Genomic DNA, 17,218 nt, shown 5'->3' on the forward strand with positions numbered 1-17,218 from the left:
CCATACTACATACATATATGTTTATTTCATGCTGTTATCCTGTCCACCTTACTACTGAACTGGTTTACCAAAATGAGTTTCATATACTAAATTGTAAACCTGTGATGTGTTTGTTTGTTTCTCCTTTAGAACGCGGATAAAATATTGGAGAAGAGTACCCCCGTTATGCAATGGTAAAGGAAGTAATGCAGATCAGGTTCAAGATAGTGAGACATCCCTATTGTTCTCCAAGAAAGCTGATAAAAACTATATTGAAGACACTGAGACAACCCCAAAGTCCTGTCTTGATGTAGTGTTCGAGTTACTGGCTACTACTGCTGGCACCAGCTCTTCGAACTCGTTGCCTGAATCAGTTCGGCTTCTTGAGTCTCAACTTCAAGTTGAAAGACATCGATCAGATGTTATGCGAGAGGAAGCCGAAGGACTGAGGAAGTCCCTTCAGAATTCAGATGCATACTTTCTGGTGCAACAGCAAGTGCTGGAGGATTTAAGCGCCAAACAAGAGAAAGTTAATAAGCTTGCTAAGCATCTTGCCAGCATTATGGGTACCCAGGATATTGTTTCTTGAGCTCTTCTAAAGTGGTTTCAGTTCTGGACTTGTTTTGCTGCGGCGTTTATATGCTGCTTTGTTCCCTATATTTGCACTTGTGGCGAACTTTGATGCCCAGTGGATGTAATATGTGTAATAGCCGTGATAGCCTAGCGTAAGTTGCTTGGTTATTTATTTCCGTTGTCTTGTTTATTTGTTTTCTTGTAGTCAGTGCAGTTCTTTTTCCGCGGTTTGCTAGTGTCCATGAATATCAGTCAAGTCAAGAAACTCAGAAAGATTGTTAGGATAAAGAAATTAGCGACAAAAGACAACAAGATCTTTGTCTGCACAATGAAGAAGACATCAGTTCACTACAGGATGGTACTAACTATTATACCTTGCCTTTTTTTATTCCTTTGCCCCATTTCCAATGTAGAGAAGATATTTATGCACATACTTGTTTTCAGGCCTTTCCAAAGCAGTTCACTAATGATTACCTCTCAAACCACCTGTATGGCCAGGAGGCGAGGAAGGTATTCATAAGACACCCATGGTTCAATATTGAAGTTTTCCTGAAGAGGACGAAGGATGGACGGTCAATCATCCACAGGCACTAGCCTAAAGTTACAAAGACCTTCAACATCAATGAAGGCTCAATATCCGCCTTCTGCTTCAGCAGTTTTCCAGATGAGATACATCTGTCTATGTACCGTCTATGATGCTAATTTCAAAAGGTTATAGATGTTGCATGTGAAACTTGGTCCTGGTGTAGTTGTGTAATGGGGTAGCTGGGTGCTGAAGCTATATGATGTTGTACTCTGATGTATTTCAATTATGAAAATGAAATATATTGTGTGCTTAATATGAACTGTCAATTAGATTAATAAATGGATTATGAATAATTGGATAATTAGCCTGCTAGTGGCGAATTAGCCTGCTAATTGGGTTTTGCTATTGCAAACGGTTGTTAAGAAAATACCCTGGGCGATGACCTGAGGCAACACACACAGTTTCTAGGAATAAACCGTGTTGGATCAATGAACAATCACACACGAATTTCTCTTGAAAACTGTTTGCGTTAGGCCACCTTGCGCAAACGTTTACCACATGAAAACTGTGTGTGATGGACAGCCTTTGCCGCACAGTTTCTTCCACGGATCGTGTGTGATATATTCAATAACGCAAGCGATTTAACGGGAAAAATTGTGTGTGATGTACCTGTGAACGGAAATGTTTTCCTTCGAGCGACTGTGTGGGATGTACATACAAACGGAAACGTTTAGCGAGGACTGACTGTGTGGGATGTACTTGCGACCGGAAACAATTTTGCCGTATAATTGTATTTTTTAGCTCTACTGTATGTATTTCCGTATTTCAGCGCTCGCCGGTCGCACACGACCTCATTTTGCCGAACATGTGTGCCAGGAGGGCATATGCCCGACGGTTTCTGGGTCGTGTGGGAAGGACCCCTCTATCGCCCACACTCACTTGGCGACGGTTCCAGATGCCGTCGCGGAAAGGGGTTTTAAACCATTTGTTTAGAAGCTTGCTGTACTAGTGATACAAGCTGGATCAGTAGGGTAATCATAGCTATGCTCAATGAGCAGGAAGCCCCCAAATAATTTTTATCAAGGCGTACAAGCCGGAACAGTAGGGTAGTCACAGCTATGCTCAATGAGCAGGAAGCCCCCAAGTGATCTTATGAATTGACAATAAAGACTCAAATACTCAGAAATGAAATGACAGAGGCCCTGAATTATTAGGGATGTCGGCTTTATTATACTTGATCATAATATATACATGGATGGAAATATGTACAACACAAGAGCCAGTGGCTCAAGTGTAATAAGGCCGAAGATGAGCAATGTTCCAAGGCCGGCGGGTCTCCTCCTCAGACTTGCATGCTTGTGATCTCGAATATTAATGAGGTAGTACGACCTGTTGTTCAGATTTTTGCTGATCACAAAAGGCCCTTCCCAAGGTGGGGACAACTTGTGCATGTCTGTCTGATCCTGGATGAGCCGGAGCACCAAGTCACCTTCTTGGAAGGTCCGGGTTTTAACCCGATAGCTATGGTAAATTGCTAAACGAGCCGCCGCAAGGTCACGCTCCTCATCCAGAAGGTCAAGAGCATCCTGACGTGCTTTTTCATTATCAGCTTCAACATAAGCCGCCACACGAGGCGAGTCGTGACGGATGTCACTAGAGAGAACCGCCTCTGCTCCGTAAACCATGAAGAAAGGCGTATAACCCGTGGATCTGTTGGGGGTAGTATTGATACTCCAAAGTACCGAAGGCAACTCCTCAACCCAACAACCCGGCGTCCTCGGCAAAGGGACCATAAGCCGGGGTTTTATGCCTCTCAAGATTTCTTGATTGGCTCTTTCAGCTTGAGCATTGGACTGGGGGTGAGCCACTGATGAGACATCAAGACGAGTATGCTCTCATGACAGAATTCTTTCATAGCACCCTTAGACAGATTAGTGCCATTATCAGTTATGACGCTGCGAGGGTAGCCAAAACGGAAAATCACCTTTTTGATGAATTGAACTGCCGTTGCCACGTCACACTTGGTTACCGGTTCTGCCTCAACCCACTTTGTAAACTTGTCAACCGCCACCAAGAGGTGAGTCTTTTAGTCCTTGGATCTTTTAAAAGGTCCAACCATATCCAGCCCCCAGATTGCGAACGGCCAAGTAATTGCAATCATCCCTAATTCTTGAGCCGGAACGTGAGCTCGTCTTGAAAATTTCTGACAACCATCACAGTTGCTAACCAAGTCCTGTAACATCCCAAATTTTCAATTTGGAATGTTATACATAGATCATCATTTGCATATCATGTTTTGTTGCATTTTGACAAATCCTCGATAAATCCTAAGCAACTCAAGGACCCTCGGAGAGAGTTGGGGATTTTTTCTCGAATTTTTCTTATTTGATTTTTCAAAACGAGGATTTTATTTTAATTATTTTTCTCTCCGGAAAAATATTTCAATTTATAAATAAGCGAGAGGAGAAAATATGACTTCTCCAAAAACATTGAAATACTGGAGGAAAAATGTTAAAAACATTATTTGGAATTTATTGGATTTTATTTGCAATTTTTATTGCATTTAAAAATATGTATGTTTTCAATATATTATTTTGATTTAAAAAAATGTTCACCCTATTCTAGATTTTCTAACTAGACGGGGAAAATTTATTTCATATTTTTCTGATTTTTATTTATTTTTCTACGCAATATTTTCCGCGGAACATATTTAAAAAAAAATACGCGCCGCGCCGACTGGGCCGAGCGCAGCCGACGGCCCATCCCGCCCGCGCTCTCCTTCCTCCCCACGACGCCGCCGGAGTCCGGCCTCGCCACGACGCCGCCGCCGCCTCGGTGCCCCCTCCCCCAAGCCGCCCTCGCCCCCCTCCATATATACCCCCCCTCCGTTTTCGCCATCACCGCCGCCGGAGGAGCACGCCGCCGCCGCCGCATCTAGCCGCCGCCGCCGCCCGCCTTTCGCCGCCGCCGCCCGCTGCCGGGAGCCCCGAGCCGGAGCCCCTCGCCGCCGGAGCCCCTCGCCGCCGGAGCCGCCGCCCCCGAGCCCCGCACCCCCGCCGCCTAGCCCGCGCCCGCCGGAGCCCTAGCCGGAGCGAGCCCCGTCGAGGTACCGCCGCTGCCTCGTCTCGTGTTGACCGGTTTTCTGAAAAAAAAACCTTTTGTTTAAAAAAAACCCTAGATCGGTTTTTTTCGGTTTTCTTATTTTACGAGCGTTCACCGAACCGTTCGTTTTAACGAACGCGTTCGTCGGTTTTTCTCTGTTAACGAACGTCCGTTATTTAACCATTCGTCTGTTTTTTCTTTTTCGTCGGATTTTCTCGTTATTTTCTCAGATTCGATTTCTGATCGAATTTTCGAATCTGTTTAACTTCTCGCTCGTTTATCGGAATCAGGTGATTCAAGCGCCTAGAGTTTCGTCTCGAAATTCTCTTTCCGTTTAATCTACTCAAACAAGTTTTTGCAACAGTAAAATTTGACCTAGATCCAGATTAGCAAACGGAGTTTCTTTCTTTCACCGTTTGATTTCCGTTGCTTCTTTCGAGTTGATTCTTTTTGCAAACCGGAGTTCTTAAGTTGAACTTTCTGGTTGGATCTTTCTTTCGAGTTTTACCTGTGCATTAGATGAGTACTGATTGTATGCTTGTTTGTTTGCGTTAGAGTACCCGGAGTGTGCCGCTTGTTACTTCGACTCGCTAGGTTTTGCGGATCATCAGCAAGGCAAGTAACACTTTGATCATACCCCATTCATACCCAGTTTTATTGCATTAGATCTGTTTTCCTCACACATTGCATGATTAGGATCTAATTAAACTGTGGGTATTGGGAAGTAGTTGAGGTAGTACCTATTACCTGTTTATATCAAACCCTTGGGAGTTACTTCTACGTTGCTTTTATTTATTGCCATGCTATGCTCGTAGACGTGGATTGGGTTTGAGAGATATTCATGACAGATGTGAGTGTTTAATAATGGTTCAACTTAAGGTGGCAACTAAAACTCACATCTGGGTGGATTGAGGCACCTGGAGAACCCAGTGTTGTCTGTTTGAATAAGGTCCGCCACCCAGGCTCAAAGGGATCATAAGATTATTCATGCTAGAAACTTCCGTGTGCAGCCGCAAGCTATTATGGGCTCTAGCATAGCTGAGTAGGTTACAGGATCTCTTGAAGAGGTGGACTAGCAGATGTAGGGGAAAGTAGGTGTACCGGTCCATCCAGAGTAGAGAGTGACTGTTTCTGAAAGACTGTGTCTCGGTCATCCGTTTCTCAAACATCATGTAGTGCGAGAATCAAGCGGAGGCGATCGAGTGTTGTGGGGAAAAGTGCACAAACCTCTGCAGAGTGTACAAACTGATCATGATTAGCCGTGTCCCCGGTTATGGACAACTTGAGTATCTAGTACCTGGATTATCATTTGAATCTCATCACCGTGATACTTATAATTAATTTTGTTGGGTTAATGATGTTACTTAATTGGGATTGAGTTGGAGGTACCTTCTCAATGTTTCAACCACCATGATAGTTAAATAAAATTTATTCCTTTGCAGTAGGATAAAATTGGCTTTTCGCAAAACTGTAACAATAGAGCTTTCCACCAGCCATATATGCATATAGTATAGCTTTGTCATTGTTCATTGTTCTCTATGTGTTGCTTTGCCAGCATATTCTATGTGCTGACCCGTTTTCGGGCTGCAACGTTTCATGTTGCAGACTTTTCAGACGACGAATAAGGTGCCTTAGGTCGTGGTCTTATACTCAGTGATGCCGCTGGAGTTGATGGACTCACTTATCTTCCAAGTCTTCCGCTGTTATCGTTATTAGATGGCCTTAAGCCATGTTTATACTTAATCTCTTCGGAGACATTCGATGTAATAAGTGTGTGATTGCTACTCTGTTATAAATCCTCCATTTGTACTGTGCGTGTCAGCATTACTGATCCAGGGATGCACAGCAGCACAGGCCATTTGAGGTCTGGTCGCTACAAGTCCTCTGCATCAGCAAGAGCCGTCAGCTAATAAAAACTCATGACGAAAAGCTTTAGCCACGAGAGACTTAGAGCCGGCATGATGACCACAATCTCCATCATGAATCTCCCGTAGAATCTCACGGCCTTCCTCAGGAGAAACACAACGCTGAAATGCCCCTGTGACACTGCATCGGTGCAACTCGCCATTGACAATAGTCATCGACTTAGACTGCCGGGTTATCTGCCTGGCCGAAGTTTCATCCTCAAGCAACTCACCCGGGTCACATAAGCCAAATATGGAACTGTCCAATCAGGAATAGCATGAAGAGCCGCCACCAACTGTGCCTCCGGGTCAGGAACAACAAGATCTTCCTCCATAGGCAATTTAACTGAAGGGTTATGCAAAATGTCAAGGAAAACATTGGGTGGTACCGGCTTACGTTGGGACCCAGCCGGCTTAAAGTATCAGCCACCTCATTTTTCCTACGATCAACATGTTCCACTTCATAGCCTTTCAAATGACCACCAATAGCACCAACCTCTCGGCGTAAGCCGCCATGAGTGGATCCTTGGAATCCCAAGTTCCTGAAACTTGCTGAGCCACCAAATCCGAGTCGCCAAAACACGTCACCCGGCTTAGATTCATCTCTTTAGCCATCTGAAGACTATGGAGCAAGGCTTCATACTCAGCTGCATTGTTAGTACAAGGGAACATCAATCTTAAGACATAACAAAATTTATCACCTCGTGGGGAAGTCAAAATAACTCCAGCCCCCGAGCCTTCCAATTGTCTAGACCCATCGAAATGAATAGTCCAATATGTGTTATTCGGCTTCTCCTCAGGCATCTGCAACTCTGTCCAGTCATTGATGAAATCCACAAGTGCTTGAGACTTGATAGCCGACCGAGGCATATATTTTAAACCATGGCGTCCAAGCTCAATAGGCCACTTGGCCACCCGGCCTGTGGCTTCTCTGTTTTTAATAATATCCCCTAAGGGTGCAGAACTGACCACAGTGATGGGATGACCAAGGAAATACTGCTTTAACTTACGACTAGCCATGAATACTCCATAAACCAACTTCTGCCAATGTGGGTATCTCTGCTTAGATTCAATGTGTACCTCACTGACATAGTAAACCGGCCGCTGAACCGGATATTCATTGCCTGATTCTTTCCTTTCCATAACAACCACTACACTGATGGATCTGCTATTAGCTGAAGGAAATATGCCCTAGAGGCAATAATAAAGTTATTATTTATTTCCTCAAATCATGATAAACTATGAGATTATGCAACTCCCGTTTACCGGAGGAACACTTTGTGTTCTACCAAATGTCACAGTGTAACTGGGTGATTATAAAGGTGCTCTACAGGTGTCTCCGAAGGTACTTGTTGAGTTGGCATATTTTGAGATTAGGATTTGTCACTCCGATTGTCGGAGAGGTATCTCTGGGCCCACTCGGTAATACACATCACTATAAGCCTTGCAAGCATTGTAACTAATGAGTTAGTTGCGGGATGATGTATTACGGAACGAGTAAAGAGACTTGCCGGTAACGAGTTGAACTAGGTATTGAGATACCGACGATCGAATCTCGGGCAAGTAACATACCGATGACAAAGGGAACAACGTATGTTGTTATGCGGTTTGATCGATAAAGATCTTCATAGAATATGTATGAGCCAATATGAGCATCCAGGTTCCGCTATTGGTTATTGACCGGAGACGTGTCTCGGTCATGTCTACATAGTTCTCGAACCCGTAGGGTCCGCACGCTTAAGTTCGGTGATGATCGGTATTATGAGTATTTGTGTTTTGATGCACCGAAGGTAGTTCAGAGTCCCGGATATGCTCACAGACATGACAAGGAGTCTCGAAATGGTCGAGACATAAAGATCGATATATTGGACGACTATGTTTGGACACCGGAATGGTTCCGGGAGGTTTCGGGCATATACCGGAGTACCGGGGGGTTACCGGAACCCCCAGGGGAAGCTATTGGGCCTTATTGGCCCAAGTGGAGGAAGAGGAGAGGGGGCCAGCTAGGGGCGCGCGCCCCCCTAGCCCAAACTGAATTGGACTAGGGGGCCGCCCCCCCATTTCCTTCTTCTTCTCCTCCCCTTCCTTCCCCTCTCCTACTAGGACTAGGAAAGAGGGGGAATCCTACTTGGAGTAGGATTGCCCCCCTTGGGCGCGCCTCCTCCTCCTTGGTCGCCCCTCCTCCCCTTGCTCCTTTATAGACGGAGGGGGGGGGCACCCCATACACACAACAATTGATCTCTTGATCTCTTAGCCAAGTGCGGTGCCCCGCTTCACCATAATCCACCTCGATAATATCATAGCGGTGCTTAGGCGAAGCCCTGCGTCGGTAGCATCATCATCACCGTCATCACGCCGTTGTGCTGACGAAACTCTCCTGCGAAGCTTTGCTGGATCGGAGCTCGCGGGGCGTCATCGAGTTGAACGTGTGCTGAACTCGGAGGTGCCGTGCGTTCGGTACTTGGATCGGTCGGATCGTGAAGATGTATGACTACATCAACCGCGTTGTGCTAACGCTTCCGCTTTCATTCTATGAGCGTACATGGACACACTCTCCCCTCTCGTTGCTATGCATCACCATGATCCTGTGTGTGCGTAGGAATTTTTTTGAAATTACTACGTTCCCCAACAGTGGCATCCGAGCCAGGTTTATGCGTAGATGTTATATGCACGAGTAGAACACAAGTGAGTTGTGGGTGTTACAAGTCATACTGCTTACCAGCATGTCATAGTTTGGTTCGGCGGTATTGTTGGATGAAGCGGCTCGGACCGACATTACGTGTACGCTTACGCGAGACTGGTTCTACCGACGTGCTTTGCACACAGGTGGCTGGCGGGTGTCTATTTCTCCAACTTTAGTTGAACCAAGTGTGGCTACACCCAGTCCTTGTGAAGTTTAAAACAGCACTAACTTGACGAAATATCGTTGTGGTTTTGATGCGTAGGTAAGAACGGTTCTTGCTAAGCCCGTAGCAGCCACGTAAAACTTGCAACAACAAAGTAGAGGACGTCTAACTTGTTTTTGCAGGGCATGCTGTGATGTGATATGGTCAAGACATGATGCTAAATTTTATTGTATGAGATGATCATGTTTTGTAACCGAGTTATCGGCAACTGGCAGGAGCCATATGGTTGTCGCTTTATTGTATGCAATGCAATCGCCCTGTAATTACTTTAATTTATGACTAAGCGGTAGCGATAGTCGTAGAAGCAATAATTGGCGAGACGACAATGATGCTACGATGGAGATCAAGGTGTCGCGCCGGTGGCGATGGTGATCATGATGGTGCTTCGAAGATGGAGATCACAAGCACAAGACGATGATGGCCATATCATATCACTTATATTGATTGCATGTGATGTTTATATTTTATGCATCTTATTTTGCTTAGATCGATGGTAGCATTATAAGATGATCTCTCACTAAATTTCAAGGTATAAGTGTTCTCCCTGAGTATGCACCATTGCAAAAGTTCTTCCTGCTGAGACACCACGTGATGATCGGGTGTGATAAGCTCTACGTTCAAATACAACTGGTGCAAGACAGTTTTGCACACGCGGAATACTCTGGTTAAACTTGACGAGCCTAGCATATGCAGATATGGCCTCGGAACACTGAGACAGAAAGGTCGAGCGTGAAACATATAGTATATGATCAACATAGTGATGTTCACCATTGAAAACTACTCCATCTCACGTGATGATCGGACATGGTTTAGTTGATATGGATCACGTGATCACTTAGATGATTAGAGGGATGTCTATCTAAGTGGGAGTTCTTTAATAATTTGATTGACTAAACTTTAATTTATCATGAACTTAGTACCTGATAGTATTAAGCGTGTCTATGTTGTTGTAGATAGATGGCCCGTGTTGTTGTTCCGTTGAATTTTAATGTGTTCCTTGAGAAAGAAAAGTTGAAAGATGATGGTAGCAATTACATGGACTGGTCCGTAACTTTAGGATTATCCTCATTCCTGCACAGAAGAATTACGTCCTGGAAGCACCGCTAGGTGCCAAACCCGCTACAGGAGCAACACCAGATGTTATGAACGTCTGGCGGAGCAAAGCTGATGACTACTCGATAGTTCAGTGTGCCATGCTTTACGGCTTAGAACCGGGACTTCAACGACGTTTTGAACGTCAGGGAGCATATGAGTTGTTCCAGGAGTTGAAGTTAATATTTCAAGCAAATGCCCGGATTAAGAGATATGAAGTCTCCAATAAGTTCTACAGCTGCAAGATGGAGGAGAATAGTTCTGTCAGTGAGCATATACTCAGAATGTCTAGGTATAACAATCACTTGATTCAACTGGGAGTTAATCTTCCGGATGATAGTGTCATTGACAGAATTCTTCAATCACTGCCACCAAGCTACAAGAGCTTCGTGATGAACTATAATATGCAAGGGATGGATAAGACAATTCCTGAGCTCTTCGCAATGCTAAAGGCTGCGGAGGTAGAAATCAAGAAGGAGCATCAAGTGTTGATGGTCAACAAGACAACCAGTTTTAAGAAAAAGGGCAAAGGGAAGAAGATGGGGAACTTCAAGAAGAATAGCAAACAAGTTGCTGCTCAAGAGAAGAAACCCAAGTCTGGACCTATGAATGAGACTGAGTGCTTCTACTGCAAGCAGACTGGTCACTGGAAGCGGAACTGCCCCAAGTATTTGGGGGATAAGAAGGATGGCAAGGTGAACAAAGGTATATGTGATATACATGTTATTGATGTGTACCTTACTAATGCTCGCAGTAGCACCTGGGTATTTGATACTGGTTCTGTTGCTAATATTTGCAACTCGAAACAGGGGCTACGGATTAAGCGAAGATTGGCTAAGGACGAGGTGACAATGCGCGTGGGAAATGGTTCCAAAGTCGATGTGATCACGGTCGGCATGCTACGTCTACATCTACCTTCAGGATTAGTTTTAGACCTAAATAATTGTTATTTGGTGCCAGCGTTGAGCATGAACATTATATCTGGATCTTGTTTGATGCAAGACGGTTATTCATTTAAATCAGAGAATAATGGTTGTTCTATTTATATGATTAATATCTTTTATGGTCATGCACCCTTGAAGAGTGGTCTATTTATATTAAATCTCGATAGTAGTGATACACATATTCATAATATTGAAGCCAAAAGATGCAGAGTTGATAATGATAGTGCAACTTATTTGTGGCACTGCCGTTTAGGTCATATTGGTGTAAAGTGCATGAAGAAACTCCATTCCGATGGACTTTTGGAATCACTTGATTATGAATCACTTGGTACTTGCGAACCATGCCTCATGGGCAAGATGATTAAAACACTGTTCTCCGGAACTACGGAGCGAGCAACAGATTTGTTGGAAATCATACATACTGATGTATGTGGTCCGATGAATGTTGAGGCTCGCGGCGGGTATCGTTATTTTCTCACCTTCATAGATGATTTGAGCAGATATGGGTATGTCTACTTAATGAAACATAAGTCTGAAACATTTGAAAAGTTCAAAGAATTTCAGAGTGAAGTAGAAAATCATCGTAACAAGAAAATAAAGTGTCTATGATCTTATCGTGGAGGAGAATATTTGAGTTACGAGTTTGGTCTTCATTTGAAACAATGCGAAATAGTTTCGCAACTCACGCCACCCGGAACACCACAGCGTAATGGTGTGTCCGAACGCCGTAATCGTACTTCACTAGATATGGTGCGATCCATGATGTCTCTTACTGATTTACCGCTACCATTTTTGGGATATGCTTTAGAGACGGATGCATTCACGTTAAATAGGGCACCATCTAAATCCGTTGAGACGACGCCTTATGAACTATGGTTTGGCAAGAAACCACAGTTGTTGTTTCTTAAAGTTTGGGGCTGCGATGCTTATGTGAAAAAGCTTCAACCTGATAACCTCAAACCCAAATCGGAGAAATGTGTCTTCATAGGATACCCAAAGGAGACTATTGGGTACACCTTCTATCACAGATCCGAAGGCAAGACTTTTGTTGCTAAATTTGGAACCTTTCTAGAGAAGGAGTTTCTCTCGAAAGAAGTGAGTGGGAGGAAAGTAGAACTTGATGAGGTAATTGTACGTGCTCCCTTATTGGAAAGTAGTTCATCATAGAAACCGGTTCCTGTGACACCTACACCAATTAGTGAGGAAGTTAATGGTGATGATCATGAAACTTCAGATCAAGTTACTACCAAACCTCGTAGGTCAACCAGAGTGAGATCCGCACCAGAGTGGTACGGTAATACTGTTCTGGAGGTCAGGTTACTTGAACAAGGCGAACCTACGAACTTTGAAGAAGCGATGGTGAGCCCAGATTCCGCAAAATGGCTTGAGGCCATGAAATCTGAGATGGGACCCATGTATGAGAACAAAGTGTGGACTTTGGTTGACTTGCCCGATGATCGGCAAGCCATTGAGAATAAATGGATCTTCAAGAAGAAGACAGACGCTAACGGTAATGTTACTGTTTACAAAGCTCGACTTGTTGCGAAAGGTTTTCGACAAGTTCAAGAGGTTGACTACGATGAGACTTTCTCACCCGTAGCGATGCTTAAGTCTGTCCGAATCATGTTAGCAATTGCCGCATTTTATGATTATGAAATTTGGCAAATGGATGTCAAAACTGCATTCCTGAATGGATTTCTGGAAGAAGAGTTGTATATGATGCAACCAGAAGGTTTTGTCGATCCAAAGGGAGCTAACAAAGTGTGCAAGCTCCAGCGATCCATTTATGGACTGGTGCAAGCCTCTCGGAGTTGGAATAAACGTTTTGATAGTGTGATCAAAGCATATGGTTTTATACAGACCTTTGGAGAAGCATGTATTTACAAGAAAGTGAGTGGGAGCTCTGTAGCATTTCTGATATTATATGTGGATGACATATTATTGATCGGAAATGATATAGAATTTCTGGATAACATAAAGGGGTATTTGAATAAGAGTTTTTCAGTGAAGGACCTCGGTGAAGCTGCTCATATATTGGGCATCAAGATCTATAGAGATAGATCAAGACGCTTAATAGGACATTCACAAAGCACATACCTTGATAATGTTTTGAAGAAGTTCAAAATGGATCAGCAAAGAAAGGGTTCTTGCCTGTGTTACAAGGTGTGAAGTTGAGTCAGACTTAATGCCCGACCACTGCAGAAGATAGAGAGAAAATGAAAGATGTTCCCTATGCTTCAGTCATAGGCTCTATCATGTACGCAATGCTGTGTACCAGACCTGATGTGTGTCTTGCTATTAGCCTAGCAGGAAGGTACCAAAGTAATCCAGGAGTGGATCACTGGACAGCGGCCAAGAACATCTTGAAATACCTGAAAAGGACTAAGGATATGTTTCTCGTTTATGGAGGTGACAAAGAGCTCGTCGTAAATTGTTACGTCGATGCAAGCTTTGACACTGATCCGGACGATTCAAAATCGCAAACCGGATACGTGTTTATATTGAACGGTGGAGCTGTCAGTTGGTGCCATTCTAAACAAAGCGTCGTCGCGGGATCTACGTGTGAAGCAGAGTACATAGCTGCTTCGGAAGCAGAAAATGAAGGAGTCTGGATGAAGGAGTTCATATCTGATCTAGGTGTCATACCTAGTGCATCGGGTCCAATGAAAATCTTTTGTGACAATACTGGTGCAATTGCCTCGGCAAAGGAATCCAAATTTCACAAGAGAACCAAGCACATCAAGAGACGCTTCAATTCCATCTGGGACCAAGTCCAGGTGGGAGACATAGAGATTTGCAAGATACATACGGATCTGAATGTTGCAGACCCGTTGACTAAGCCTCTTCCATGAGCAAAACATGATCAGCACAAAGACTCCATGGGTGTTAGAATCATTAGTGTGTAATCTAGATTATTGACTCTAGTGCAAGTGGGAGACTGAAGGAAATATTCCCTAGAGGCAATAATAAAGTTATTATTTATTTCCTCAAATCATGATAAATTTTTATTATTCATGCTAGAATTGTATTAACCGGAAACATAATACATGTGTGAATACATAGACAAACAGAGTGTCACTAGTATGCCTCTACTTGACTAGCTCGTTAATCGAAGATGGTTGAGTTTCCTAGCCATGGACATGAGTTGTCATTTGATTAACGGGATCACATCATTAGGAGAATGATGTGATTGACTTGACCCATTCCGTTAGCTTAGCTCTTGATCGTTTAGTACGTTGCTATTGCTTTCTTCATGACTTATACATGTTCCTATGACTATGAGATTATGCAACTCCCGTTTACCGGAGGAACACTTTGTGTGCTAACAAACGTCACAACATAACTGGGTGATTATAAAGGTGCTCTACAGGTGTGTCCGAAGGTACTTGTTGAGTTGGCGTATTTCGAGATTAGGATTTTTCACTCCGATTGTCGGAGAGGTATCTCTGGGCCCACTCGGTAATACACATCGCTATAAGCCTTGCAAGCATTGTAACTAATGAGTTAGTTGCGGGATGATGTATTACGGAGCGAGTAAAGAGACTTGCCGGTAACGAGATTTAACTAGGTATTGAGATACCGACGATCGAATCTCGGGCAAGTAACATACCGATGACAAAGGGAACAACGTATGTTGTTATGCGGTTTGACCGATAAAGATCTTCATAGAATATGTAGGAGCCAATATGAGCATCCAGGTTCCACTATTGGTTATTGAATGGAGACGTGTCTCGGTCATGTCTACATAGTTCTCGAACCCGTAGGGTCCGCACGCTTAAAGTTCGGTGACGATCGATATTATGAGTTTTTGTGTTTTGATGTACCAAAGGTAGTTCGAAGTCCCGGATATGATCATGGACATGACGAGGAGTCTCGAAATGGTCGAGACGTAAAGATCGATATATTGGACGACTATGTTTGGACATCGGAATGGTTCCGGGAGGTTTCGGGCATATACCGAAGTACCGGGTGGTTACCGGAACCCCCCGGGGAAGCTATTGGGCCTTATGGGCCCAAGTGGAGGAAGAGGAGAGGCGGCCAGCTAAGGGTGCGCGGTCCCCTAGCCCAAACTGAATTGGACTAGGGGGCCGGCCCCCCTTTCCTTCTTCTTCTCCTCCCCTTCCTTCCCCTCTCCTACTAGGACTAGGAAAGAGGGGGGAATCCTACTTGGAGTAGGATTGCCCGTCTTGCGCGCCTCCTCCTCCTTGGCCGCCCCCTCCTCCCCTTTCTCCTTTATATACGGAGGAGGGGGCACCCTATAGACACAACAATTGATCTCTTGATCTCTTAGCCGTGTGCGGTGCCCCCCTTCACCACAATCCACCTCGATAATATCGTAGCGGTGCTTAGGCGAAGCCCTGCGTCGGTAGCATCATCATCACTGTCATCACGCCGTCGTGCTGACGAAACTATCCTGCGAAGCTTTGCTGGATCGGAGCTCGCGGCACGTCATCGAGTTGAACGTGTGCTGAACTCGGAGGTGCCGTGCGTTCGGTACTTGGATCGGTCGGATCGTGAAGACGTACGACTACATCAACCGCGTTGTGCTAACACTTCCGCTTCGGTCTACGAGGGTACGTGGACACACTCTCCCTCTTGTTGCTATGCATCACCATGATCCGGTGTGTGTGTAGGATTTTTTTTTTGAAATTACTACGTTGGCCAACAGTAGCAGCCACATATAACAGCAAGGGCTCCTTATCAATTGGAGCTGCAAGGATTGGCGGCTCAGCCAACTACTTTTTCAACGCCTCAAACGCGTGATTGGTAGCATCACTCCAGACAAAATGGTTTTTTTTCTTCAACATCTGATACAAAGGGATAGCCTTCTCTCCCAGGTGACTTATAAACCGGCTCAAAGCCGCAATACGACCCGCCAAATGCTGGACGTCATTGATTCATGCCTTCTTAGCCAAAGAAGTGATAGCCCTGATTTTCTCCGGGTTACCTTCAATGCCTCTCTCAGAAACCAAAAAGGCCAACAGCTTACCAGCTGGAACAGCGAAAAAGCACTTGGACGGGTTAAGCATCATTTTGTAGACCCGGAGGTTGTGAAAGGTCTCGTTCAAATCATCTAACAAGGTCTCTTTCTTCCTTGATTTTACAACTATGTCATCCACATAAGCATGAACATTGCGTCCAATTTGATTGTGGAGGCAATTCTGAACACAACGCTGATAAGTCGCCTAGGCGCTCTTGAGCCCAAAAGGCATAGACACATAGCAGAAGGCTCCAGAAGGAGTGATAAAGGTTGTCTTCTCCTGGTCCTTAACTGCCATCTTGATCTGATGATAACCACAATAAGCATCTAGAAAACTCAAATGCTCACAACCCGCCGTAGCATCGATGATCTGATCAATATGAGGGAGAGCAAAAGGGTTAGCCGGATAGGCCTTGTTAAGGTCTGTATAATCTACACACATATGCCAAGTGCCGTTCTTCTTAAGTACCAGCACTGGGTTAGCCAACCACTCAGGATGAAAAACTTCCATAATAAACCCAGCCGCCAAGAGCCGGGCTACTTCTTCACCAATGGACTTGCGTCTCTCTTCATTAAGACGACGAAGGAATTGCTTGACCGGTTTAAACTTTGGATCAACATTGAGAGTGTGCTCAGCGATTTCCCTTGGTACACCTGGCATGTGTGAAGGCTTCCATGCAAAGATGTCTCGATTCTCATGAATGAACTCGATGAGCGCGCTTTCCTATTTCGGATCCATATTGGCACTGATGCTAAACTGCTTGGATGTGTTGCCAGGAACAAAGTCAACCTGCTTAGTGTCATTTGCCAATTAAACTTCAACAAGGGGTCATGCTCTGTAGTTGGCTTTTTCAAAGGTGTCATATCTGCCGGGTCAACATTATCTTTGTAGAACTTCAATTCCTCTGTTGCACAAACAGACTTAGCATAAGCAGCATCGCCCTCTTCACACTCCAAAGCTATCTTCCTGTTGCCATGTACTGTGATAGTACCCTTACGACCCGGCATCTTAAGCTGTAGATAAACATAACAAGGCCGTGCCATAAATTTAGCATAAGCCGACCGTCCAAACAGGGCGTGATAAGGGCTCTTGATCTTGACTACTTTAAAAGTCAATGTCTCAGCTCTATAATCATGATCATTGCCAAAGGCCACTTCCAAAGCTATCTTGCCCACCGGGTATGCCGACTTACCAGGCACCACCCCATGAA

This window comes from Aegilops tauschii, chromosome 4, assembly GCF_002575655.3.
Source record: "Aegilops tauschii subsp. strangulata cultivar AL8/78 chromosome 4, Aet v6.0, whole genome shotgun sequence".
NCBI classification, from domain to species: Eukaryota; Viridiplantae; Streptophyta; class Magnoliopsida; order Poales; family Poaceae; genus Aegilops; species Aegilops tauschii.